General features: G+C 39.3%; 1 protein-coding gene across 20 annotated transcripts in view; it reads left to right on the top strand.

Moving 5' to 3' along the window:
* Nucleotides 1-1,140: 1,140 nt before the first annotated feature.
* The window catches only part of ptprdb (protein tyrosine phosphatase receptor type Db), a 270,931-nt gene continuing 259,918 nt past the window's right edge, over nucleotides 1,141-12,153 (top strand). For all 20 annotated transcript variants that reach the window (XM_047365128.1, XM_047365124.1, XM_047365113.1 and 17 more), the window contains exon 1: nucleotides 1,141-1,257. The gene's annotated coding sequence lies outside the window, so the exon portion shown is untranslated. The remainder of the gene's footprint in view (nucleotides 1,258-12,153) is intronic.

Here is a 12,153-nt window from a genome sequence, read left to right as displayed (position 1 = left end):
CATGGTAGCTGTGAAGGAGTTCCAGAGAGCCACAGCTCATGTGAAAAAAACTGTCGAGAGGACAACTGTTAATGATCGACTCCAGAACTCTAACTTTTATGGAGTAGCGGAAAAAGGAACGCCACTCCTGAGAGAAAGACATACGACATGTTTGAATTTAGCCACAAGGCATGTATGAGACTCAGCATATATGTGAATGAAGTTGTTTATGTTAGATACATACGAAATCTCAATGGTGAAACACGGTGGTGGAAGCATCAAGAAGGGATGGGATCATGAATGGAGCTAGACAAGTCAATTAAGCCTTTATTTCTGGTAGGTATGCTGATTTCCTGCTCTTGTGTGCAAAGCTGGTAAACAGATACCCTAAAATACCTGCAACTTTAATGGCAGCCTAGAGGTGGTGGAATACAAATACAAGAATTTTGTTTGTAAAAAATAGTTTGAAAGCATGTATCTTTTTACTTCAAAATCACAATCATTCTTTGTGTTGGTCTGTCACATCCCTAAAAAAAACAAAAATATATATATATTTGCAAAATGACAAAATGTAGACAAGAGACACAAATATGTTTATATCTGTATATCTATAAAAAAGATATACAGATGAGCTGTGTCAGTTTATTCTGCATATTAACTTGCCTTTTGAATGCTTTGTTTTCATCCTCATATGAAGTTGACTAGACGCTGTGTTTACTCTTTTACCAATCCAATGTAAGATGAATAAGAGCCATACTCTGCCCATACATTTGATGGGTTCATATTAAGTTCTGTGTTCACATGCTGACCCACTTGTGCAACTTTTAAGCAGGTGCATTTTTAAAATCAGCGGATCGTCTCCCTCTGCAGCTCCTGCTTCAGTGTAACTCCTGGCTCTCTCTCTCTGTCTCCCACCTCTCTCTCTCCTCCGTCGCTTATCTCTGTGCGCATCGTCAGCACTAGTTTGGAGTCAAATCTGACAGCAGCTGCCTTTGCCTGCTCCTTCCACCGGCTCTCCTTTTACTCTACGGCAGCTGTCCCGGCTCCTTTAAAGGGGTAAATCCAATATTTATTGAGCTAAAAACACGTGTTAACATTGATGTTTTCTTTTAAAAAAAATTGAGTCTGGCTGACCTTGTATTACCTTGTATCTCTTTCCAGCTCACACAGTCGGGACCGTGGGACCGCAACCGATCGCTGTGTTCAACTTGAGGTGAAGAAAGACACGGGAAACTCCTCGGGATTCTCCGTACGTCGAGCGCTGATTTGGATGTTGTGGTGAGCACACTTTGCTGGATTTAAATCAGTGCATTTCTTTTTTTTAAATTACTATTCAAAGCGCTGCGTCTGTGAAACAGTTCCGATCAGAAACTAGCGTGTGCAAGCCAAATTATTCAAGTACATTATCGATCACATATGAACACTTTTCTGTTGTTTTTGCATGCCAAAACGCTGCAGAACTGTTTTCCCTCTTCTTTCTGAACCTTTTTTTTCTGAGAGATGAAAGGTAGCCCACTTAGTTTCCGCTCATTGTGCATGTGAATTAAACGTGGCCACTTGTGACAATCCAGTTGTCAGTATTCCTAACACGGAGCGCGATGAGAGTCAAATAATACCGTCCGGAGTGTGTGAGAACAGGGGAGAGATTAGGTGAGAGGAAAGAGGACTGTGAGAATAAACATTTCAGGGATCCCTCAGGGAAGCGCTGCTTTCTTTCTCCCTCTAATTGGAATCGGTTTTATTAGTCCTTTATGTCTCTAAAATGATCATATTATCTAATACTGTTCTACAGGCTCTTTTTAATATGTGCTTATATTACTGCCCTTTATATCTGGTGACACACTACTGGCTTTGCTGAAAGAAGGCATCCGTTGGGCGATTTGCTCCATTTTATTGTCCTGTTTATCAATTAAACTTTTGTCTAATGGAGATCTCACACTTCCTCCAACATAAAATATTACTCTCCCACACACCATCCGTTAGCATCTCACCTCCCACATAGCCACACTTGCTGTCCGCAGCCGATTATCTGGTGAGATGCCACCATTTGAGCTAATAGAGTCCTTACTTAATGTGATCACTTCTCGGTCAGAGGTGGCCTCGCACAACTGAGGGCCGCTTAAAGGTTCATAAGCGGTGTCATCAAGAGCAGATCAAGAGGCCAGTGAAGACCAGACAAAGTGCCCCATGGAGATTGTCTGAGTAGTTTGCTGATACGCTTTATTGTTTAATTACGGTATGAGGCTGCCACTGTATGTAGAAACGTTTGCTTCACTGTGTGTGCCTGTGTGGGTGTGTGACACGGCTTTGCTCGCTCATGTGTGCAAGTAAAGAATAAGCGAGCGAAAAGAGGAAAAGAATAGAGAGACATTATGCTAACTAAAGAAAAAGGGAAAAACTCTTGTAAGCGGGTTTTCAGTCACAATCTGCAGGAGAACAAACGTTTCTGTAGACTCTAAAATACCACAAAGAAGAGGATAAAAATGATCAACATCTGTTTATAAAAGTTACGGTGTCAAGACCGCTAAAATTATCGGTCATACTGGTCCCACACTGTTAATGAGATGCCAGATAAAGTTCCGGCTGAACAAACCATGTTTGGCACAGCTCTGCCCCTCCCTGACCTGTTGCTGTGCTGTGCCAAAATGTCTCTACAAAAGAGCATGCTGTGGTAGTAGGTGGTTATAATATTATTTGTAAATCTTGAAATAAGGATATCAGTTGTGATAGAAACACATTTCCTCTCCCGCCATTCTCTTTCTAAACTGTGCCTCCAACACTATCTGTGGCCTGGAAATTATAAATGAGTCTCCCTATTTTCAGCAACATGAGAGGGTGCCATCTCTTCATTGACTGCAAATAAATGAAAGCAACAAAAAATTGTGTTTACGACGGAAAAGTCCTGTCTGTAGCAAATCAGTGCATTATTGGGCATAACTCCAACTGCTAGATGACAGCAAAGTGCTTCCAACCTTATACTTAGTATATGTAGAATATGCATCAACAGGTACTAGAGGAATACAAACGTCACCTTGGGGTTATTAAGTACAGAAGTATTTTGGTGCAGTTGCACAACAATAGTTTACACAGAGATATATTTTGTTTATATTGTGTCAACCTATCAGGATCAATTATAGATTAAAAAACAAAAGAGTATGGGTAAAGAGCCTCCCAAAAGTATTGTTGTTAATGTTTTCTGAGATGCTGGTGACCAATTCCTCATAAACCATTTCAACCTGTTTGTAATTTAATTGCAACAGTTAGGCTATAGCAAGACAGGAAAACCTGTAAAAATGCCTCCCCTGACATGTTTTCAACCGTAGAAAGCAATGGTGGGTTAGCAGGAGGCGGGTAGCCCTGTCAACATTTTTTCAAAAATCTGATCAACGCTAGAAATTACAATTATAAAATCGCAAAATCTTTTCGTCATACCCTTCTTATGATTGAAATACTTTTAATGAAATGCCAGAGAAACTGTCAAAGTGACCAGAGGTTTCTCCAGCTGTATGATTATGTATAGATTAATTGCAGTGTTACTACGCCACCTGTTGTTGCACACTGCTGATCAGATTGTCAATGAAGTCTACTGTGTTTCTTTTTGTACATACAAAAAAGACCAGTTCGATTCCTTGGAAATATTTCTCGGCTCAGTATAGACAGTCAGATTGTGAAAACTAAAGCCCCTGTCACACTAATGTGTATCTGTCTTGCCTTTAGTGGCATATAACAGCATGTAGCTTTAGTTAAATAACGCTACAGTATCACTTTCCTACTCATTAGACACTGTAGTACACACAATTTCATATCGGGCTACAAGAGGTTCCCAGGTTTTTTTCTTATGCATTTCAAAAATATTCTTACCTAAAATATACCTCATATATTCTACACTGCTACAAAATATCTGTAAGTGGTATACAAATGTCGCAGCAATAACCCAATGGCATTATTACTTAATCTTGAGGTGCACTATGCAGACACTTTGTCTGTACTGATGATCTATTTATTCACCTCCGTATGCATACCTGCTGTGCTGATGATATCCTGACCAATTTTCAGATAAATGAAGCTAAATTGTATTTAACCACTTGGTGGCATTCATAGAATTTGAAATTTAATTATTGAACTATCATATGGTCCATTAATCCTAAAATTTGAAATAATACAATAAAACAAGATGGTGATGTCAGTGCAAAAGTAAAAGATCCCATTCTGATGCAGTACAACATAGTGACTTCTCCACCTTTTATTCCAATACACACACCCTATACAAAACAGAGGGACATCAGCAGCGACATACGTACTTCATATACATGGCTGAACTTAATGTTCAACAAAATGCTCTTTTTTTTCCTCAAGTTTAGATCGACACAAGAGACATTTTTCTTGATACGCATAAATACATGGCGAAATACTTTGACGGTAACCTACAGCAGCACCACCCATCACTCTTCTTAAGCCAACCCAGTTTGAAACTAAAATTCACAAGCAACAAGCAATTAGATTATTTTTGTTTTAAATTCTAGTGTTAATACTGTGATGCTGTGAAACCATGGTGGTTTTACATAGTTCTTGTTGCCAGTCGATGCCAGGTAACAAGACTGCTCAAACCAGACTTATATTTTGACAGTTCCTCATTCAGGTGACGTCTGAAAGATTTTGGACAACAGTTGAGTTTCCGTTGTTATGTAGCTCTGTCAAGCTTCTTGCTGTGTGGAAAAAATGAAATGAAATATCTGAAGAGATGATATATCTCAAGCAGGCATCGTAATAAAGAAAAGTCATTTTATTGGAAAGTGTCTGGCCTCTTTGCTCCTCAATTTACCTCCTGCACTCTGTTTAGATGAGTTTCAGTCAGGAAATCAGCACAGATGTTTTCAGCAGAGAATTTGAGCCTCGTCGTGTAAATATGGCTGTGCAATCATGCTACAAACCAATTATTTAGCCTCGGTAGCCCCCATTGGTTCTTGTTGTCAGGTGTAAAATGAGATGTATCTTCAAGCAATGAGCTGATGTGGTGTCACTGATGGCAGTGCAAATGATTATGATGACAGGGTTGGTATCGGTCTTAATGACAGCTGCAAAATTGATTATCTGAATAGTACCCATGCTGACATGTTTAATGATCTGGCAGATTAAAGGAATGAACTTCCAACCTCAGGAAAGCTGTTGGCTCTGTTAAGGTGTGATCAGCATTTTGGGGGCACTGTTTGGGACCACTTGGGCAGAAAACCTACGTCAGGTCAACACCAAGTTGATTTTGAGTGCCTTCATCTGTCCCAGTAAGACAATGAACCCATCTCCAAGGTATGAATGATCACTGATGATTGGACCACTGTAAGAATTATGCAATAGCTTCCAATCTCCAGACATTATTCAGTAAACGTCCCTAGCTTAAAGCTTGAATCAAAGTACGATGTGTCCCAAAACATCTACAAATCCCCTAGCAGACCTTCACTCCTTTCCATAAATCTAAAAGAGTCGACCTCCTATAAATGAGAAAGGTTTTAAGCAAAAACGACTAATATGGCACCAGGGATTTAATGATAAAGCACCACAATCTTTCTCACCAAAGTAAAGTAAGTCTTGCTAACTGCTTGTTTGCATGTGACTTTATCTGATGAACTATATGTAAACTATTATTATGTATAGGTGTGTGCTTTAGACTGCTGCATTTAAGTTTCAGACTCTTGTTTCAAAGAAAGGAATTGATTCTTAGGTTGCCCTGTTTTGTTGATGGAGTCGGCTAATAAAGACTTCTTGTCGGACTGGTGAACAACGATTGGTGACAAGCAATTGAAGAGGCCCCCACCAATTGTTTGTATCCTGGCATCAGTTAAATAACAGAATTAAATGTTGACAACGTGACAGACAAAATCCAAACAATTTATAAGCACTGTTAGAAAACTTCAACTGGCTAACCGTTAGGAGCTAACTTTGCTAAAGTTGGCATCTGCTTTGTAATGTTCTGTCAGTCCCAAAATGAAAAGCTATTTTACAGTTGGTTAATGATTTCCAGTTGATCCTTTCTAGTTCAACATCTGAAATACTTAGATTTATTCTATAACAAACAGAGATTTATAAAACCTTTGGTTTGGTTGTGTCAGTGTGTTGGGTTTTCCCAAATATATTGCTAAAATCTCTTCTTGTATAATTATTGAGAATCAAATACAGTGTTTGTCCTTATCTCATAAGCTAGATTTATTGTTATACCCCTAATGTTCAGCCTTCCTCACTTCAAAACTATGTCAAGTCCCATTAATACATGTCCTTCTCAAAAAATTAGCATATTGTGATAAAGTTCATTATTTTCCATAATGTCATGATGAAAATTTAACATTCATATATTTTAGATTCATTGCACACTAACTGAAATATTTCAGGTCTTTTATTGTGTTAATACAGATTATTTTGGCATACAGCTTATGAAAACACAAAATTCCTATCTCACAAAATTAGCATATTTCATCCGACCAATAAAAGAAAAGTGTTTTTAATACAAAAAACGTCAACCTTCAAATAATCATGTACAGTTATGCACTCAATACTTGGTCGGGAATCCTTTTGCAGAAATGACTGCTTCAATGCGGCGTGGCATGGAGGCAATCAGCCTGTGGCACTGCTGAGGTCTTATGGAGGCCCAGGATGCTTCGATAGCGGCCTTTAGCTCATCCAGAGTGTTGGGTCTTGAGTCTCTCAACGTTCTCTTCACAATATCCCACAGATTCTCTATGGGGTTCAGGTCAGGAGGGTTGGCAGGCCAATTGAGCACAGTGATACCATGGTCAGTAAACCATTTACCAGTGGTTTTGGCACTGTGAGCAGATGCCAGATCGTGCTGAAAAATGAAATCTTCATCTCCATAAAGCTTTTCAGCAGATGGAAGCATGAAGTGCTCCAAAATCTCCTGATAGCTAGCTGCATTGACCCTGCCCTTGATAAAACACAGTGGACCAACACCAGCAGCTGACACGGCACCCCAGACCATCACTGACTGTGGGTACTTGACACTGGACTTCTGGCATTTTGGCATTTCCTCCAGACTCTGGCACCTTGATTTCCGAATGACATGCAGAATTTGCTTTCATCCAAAAAAAAGTACTTTGGACCACTGAGCAACAGTCCAGTGCTGCTTTTCTGTAGCCCAGGTCAGGCGCTTCTGCTGCTGTTTCTGGTTCAAAAGTGGCTTGACCTGGTTAATGCGGCACGTGTAGCCCATTTCCTGCACACGCCTGAGCACGGTGGCTCTGGATGTTTCTACTCCAGACTCAGTCCACTGCTTCCGCAGGTCCCCCAAGGTCTGGAATCGGCCCTTCTCCACAATCTTCCTCAGGGTCCGGTCACCTCTTCTCGTAGTGCAGCGTTTTCTGCCACACCTTTTCCTTCCCATAGACTTCCCACTGAGGTGCCTTGATACAGCACTCTGGGAACAGTCTATTCGTTCAGAAATTTATTTCTGTGTCTTACCCTCTTGCTTGAGGGTGTCAATAGTGGCCTTCTGGACAGCAGTCAGGTCAGCAGTCTTACCCATGATTGGGGTTTTGAGTGATGAACCAGGCTGGGAGTTTTAAAGGCCTCCGGAATCTTTTGCAGGTGTTTAGAGTTAACTCGTTTATTCAGATGATTAGGTTCATAGCTCGTTTAGAGACCCTTTTAATGATATGCTAATTTTTTGAGATAGGAATTTTGGGTTTTCATGAGCTGTATGCCAAAATCATCCGTATTAAGACAATAAAAGACCTGAAATATTTCAGTTAGTGTGCAATGAATCTAAAATATATGAATGTTAAATTTTCATCATGACATTATGGAAAATAATGAACTTTATCACAATATGCTAATATTTTGAGAAGGACCTGTATATCTGCATGCACATTTGTACATTTGGCACATACATTTCTTTCCATGATCAACTGTCACATTGGTATTGTGAAAACAAAACCCACTTCAAACTATCCTATGTCAAAGGCAGTTGCACCACAAAATCTATCATATTTTCACACTCCTTAAGGTAAATGTACAAAAAAAAAAAAATTTTAACTGCTGGAGCTCCTTAACGTTTGGGTTCAAGCACAGCAGCTGCAGCTTTTTCCCTCCATCTGATACAGGACATAGATAATGCACTAGCTAAGCAAAGAGGCAGCACTGAAACAGCAGAGCCAGATTTTTTCTCTGGAGATGATACCTAGGCAAAAATTAGAGTAAGGCAAATACAAAAGTATGGCTGAAAAGCCTGTCTGAATCCCTCCCACCATCCATGACTTTCCAAATCAAAGCACACTTTAGGCCAATGTCAACCGTTCTGATAACTTTCCTGTATTTAATGTGCTAAAAATTACTGTGAAAAAGCATTTGACCCCTTTCATATTTCTTCTGTTTTTTGCTTTTTGTTTCCCACTTAATTTACTCTTACTGTCAAGTGATGATTTCATTTATGAAGGGAAACAGTTATTTAAAGCAACCTGGCCTTATGTGAAAAAGAAATTCCTCTATTAACCAAATTACTAGTTTTACCACCCTTGGTGGTCATTATGACCATTAAGCAATTGCGATGTCTGGCAATGAGTTTTAAACATCGCTGTCGAGGAATTTTGACCCACTCTTTGCAGAATTGTTTCGATTCAGCCACATTGGAGAGTTATCCAATATAAAGAGCCTGTTTTAGGTCATGCCACAGCATCTCAATCAGATTTAATTGACTTTGGCTAGGCCTTTGCAGAACCTTTTTTAACCATTCAAAGGTGAACTTGCTGGTGTACTTTGAATCACTATCCTGCTGCGTAGCCCAAGTGAGCTTGAGCTTGAGGTCACAAACTGATAGCCAGACAGGAACTTTCTGGTAGAGAGCAGAATTCGTGGTTCCATCAGTTAAGCTCTTTAAGCAGCAAAGCAACCCCAAATCATCGCACTACCAGCAGCACATTTGACTTCCTAAAAGTTCATCCAACTTATATTTTCCCAAAAGTCATTGTACTTTTGGAGTAGTATTGGTAGGCCGACCACTCCTCAGAGGAAATGTGAAAAATGGCTGTCTCTGTGGTTTTCAGGAGTCCCAAAAGCTTTAGAAATGGCTTTGTTATCCTTTGCAGACAATAAGATGTCAATAAGCTTTTGTTAGATCAAGGCATGATGTGTTGATTTTGAGATCTTTTAGTCTTCTTAATGTCGTTAGACAGGTCCTGCTTAAATTATGTTTTGATTTAAAAAATGTGCCAATAATCAGGCCTTGGTGTGGCTAGTAAAACTTTAACCACATTTTTTGGTGAACCTCAGCTAATTTATTTAACAAGGGGAGCACTTTCTTCTTTGTACATAGGGACTGGTTGAGTTGGACAGTTTTTTTTCCCTTAAAAACTTAAACTATAATTTGAAAACCGCTTTATGTTTGTGTTATCTCCGTCTAAAAGTAAATATTGTTTTTAAATTTGTCTAAAACAAATTTTACAAAAAAATCAAAAACAAAATTAATTTGTCAGGAGGCAAATACTTGTTCACAGCACAGCGTAATGTAAAAAGTGACATGTCAGTGCCTAAATTCCGTAGTTTTAATATATTGTAAAGCCATAAACGACATGTATCTCAAGCCTAGAAGGCATTAAGACGCTTTAAGACACTATTTCTTTCTCTTGCAGTTTCATGACTTCATTGTGATAATGGTGTTATACTGCTGGAGTCAGGAATAGGGTGCTGCTACATCTTACATCAGAATGAGATTAAAAGCGCCTTCTTCTCCTGAGTGCTCCTCATCCTGTCAGCTTTGTAGCTGGAACAGACACAAACACCTGCTTAAAAAGCTTTTGCGAGATGTAGACAAGTTGAGTGTCTTTTGCTTGAGAAAATAGCTGTTATTGTATTAAGTGTTTTTGTTAAGATGGCGGGTTGGCACAAGCACAGTCATAAGAACCTGACATTCTATCCAAAATGGTGGTGGCATTCTAAACATATGCACATTTTACATTTTTTTATGTGACAGATTGTGAGTGTTTTTTGTTGTTTTCCCCCCCGTTGTTTTTTTATTCCTAAAGATGCACACCTGATAAAGTATACAACAGATTTGTACAGTACACTCTTGCATAACATGGGCAGATGAGACAAATAAAGCATCTCAAAAACACAGAGTTAAAGTCCTGGCTGCTGACACAATTAGTCAAAAACCCTATTGTGTCTTGCAGCTGTCCTCCCATTCTGTCAAACAGTACATGGCCTTGGGTTTAAAAATAGCTGAGCACAAAAACAAACACAGTTTTAGCAGGGACAGCCCCGGTGTGCTGGCACCAAACCAAAGAGGTGGTGATAACAAGTTGAAGTTAGTTGGAATATTCGCTGCACCTCAAACCTCCTCACCCTTTTTCTAAATCTGATTCATCCTCAAATGAGATGTTTTTTCCAAGAGTTTGCTTTAACATACACAGACACACACACACATACTCTCTACTTTCCTTCTGTTTTACTGTTTTCTTCTTATTCTCCTGCCAGATACTATTGAGCTAACCCCTTCCACACACATACACATACCCACCCACCCTTCCAATACTCTCATACGCTCACACACTTTCTTCTTCACACCCCTTGTTCTCTCGCATTTCACTCCTCTCTCCTCCCTTGGCTCCTCGATGTGTTTCTCTTTAATTGAGATGCATTTCTGTGTGGTGCAAATTAGCTTTCTGCAGCTCAAGTCTAAACTTGCAACGTAAATATATATATGCGTGTGTGTGCCCGTGCATGTGGGCACGCGTGTGTGTGAGACGAGAATTCCCACAGTTAAAAAAAGGAGGTGCTACCTTCCTGTTCATTCCACTGTCATCTCCTCTAATGCCTCATCTCTCCCACAAACTTATATTTTTAGCAGGGTATTAATAAAAATTGGCTGCTTTGGACTCCTTTAGTGTGTGTCCTTTGGCTGGATAAATTCACTTGGCTTGCCTCATGTGGATTTGAATTCTGATCTGAGTCTCAGAGAGACGACAATATGCTAAAGCTCATTAGGGAGAGGGATGGAAATGAGGAGGGTCAGGAGGTCATGAAGACATCCCTTATGCAATGCTCTCCTCACACTTTTCTGATCTGACCCGGTGCTGTCTTTTTAAGGGTTAAAGTTAACTGCTTTTATGATATACCTCTGCCCTGGGCAGCCAGGAAGTCTTGGCACAGAACAACAGTTACTAATCTACACTATTTTATCATATAACTGTTTGCAACCTCTAGCTAAACCAGAGATACAACATGTGATATGGGTAAAAATTTGAGATTGTATTTTGACTTCTAGCAAAAGTTGACACTTGTCATGCCAGCATCTTATTTCAACCTGTATTTGCAATTTAAAATTAAGTGGGTTTTGACAGTTAGTTAAATATGTGCATGTAAGATTTCCTTTGGGCTTGTCTTCCAGGTAAGAGCTACTTTCCGACATGTGTGAAATATAAAACCTGACATTGCTACAGTGCAGCTAAATATGGATCTAAATTACCATATTTCACCTCATAACAGGATTGTACATGGTTAAATTAATAAGTGGAGTTGATCTGAGTTTCTCCTTTTCCTTCATTTTGTTTTGAAGAAATAGATATCATTCTATAATATAAAATAAGTTTTTAATATTATTCTTGGAACATTCCCATTACAGTACTGCACATTCAGTATGCTTTAGGAAGAGGCTAGTATTATATTGTCAAAGCATGTTGCAATATAATACTAGTAATGAATATCATGCTGTCATGGCATTGCAGTATTACAGTATAGAAAGATTGGCTGACGATGATGTTACCTTGATACGGGTGATGGTGGATCTCCTTCAGCTATCACACCATGATCAGAACCTTTCCAAATAGCTGGATTGGTCTTTTTTGTAAGAATGAAGAAAACAGAGTAGCTTTCTTTCAGCCATCTGACCAGTAGTGCACTGCAAGTAGTCGTGAAGGAGCAGCACTACTCTACTCAATGCTAAACACAGCCCTGAATACCCTCCAGATGTCATTCCAGGACTTTTTCTGGGTTTCCATTCCAAATAAATTAGAACCACAAGAACAATGTAGTGAAACATAAATATTTAAAAAGCGGAGGATTCCTTGTTACCAATGAGCAGCACATTCGTACATGGACTAAACTATACCAGGTAGCTCATATACTCTTTTTTTGCCAGATGTATTCATTCACCCATCCAAACAAATAAGTTCAAGC

This window comes from Girardinichthys multiradiatus, chromosome 5, assembly GCF_021462225.1.
Source record: "Girardinichthys multiradiatus isolate DD_20200921_A chromosome 5, DD_fGirMul_XY1, whole genome shotgun sequence".
NCBI lineage: Eukaryota > Metazoa > Chordata > Actinopteri > Cyprinodontiformes > Goodeidae > Girardinichthys > Girardinichthys multiradiatus.
This window is presented reverse-complemented; position numbering and strand designations above follow the sequence as displayed.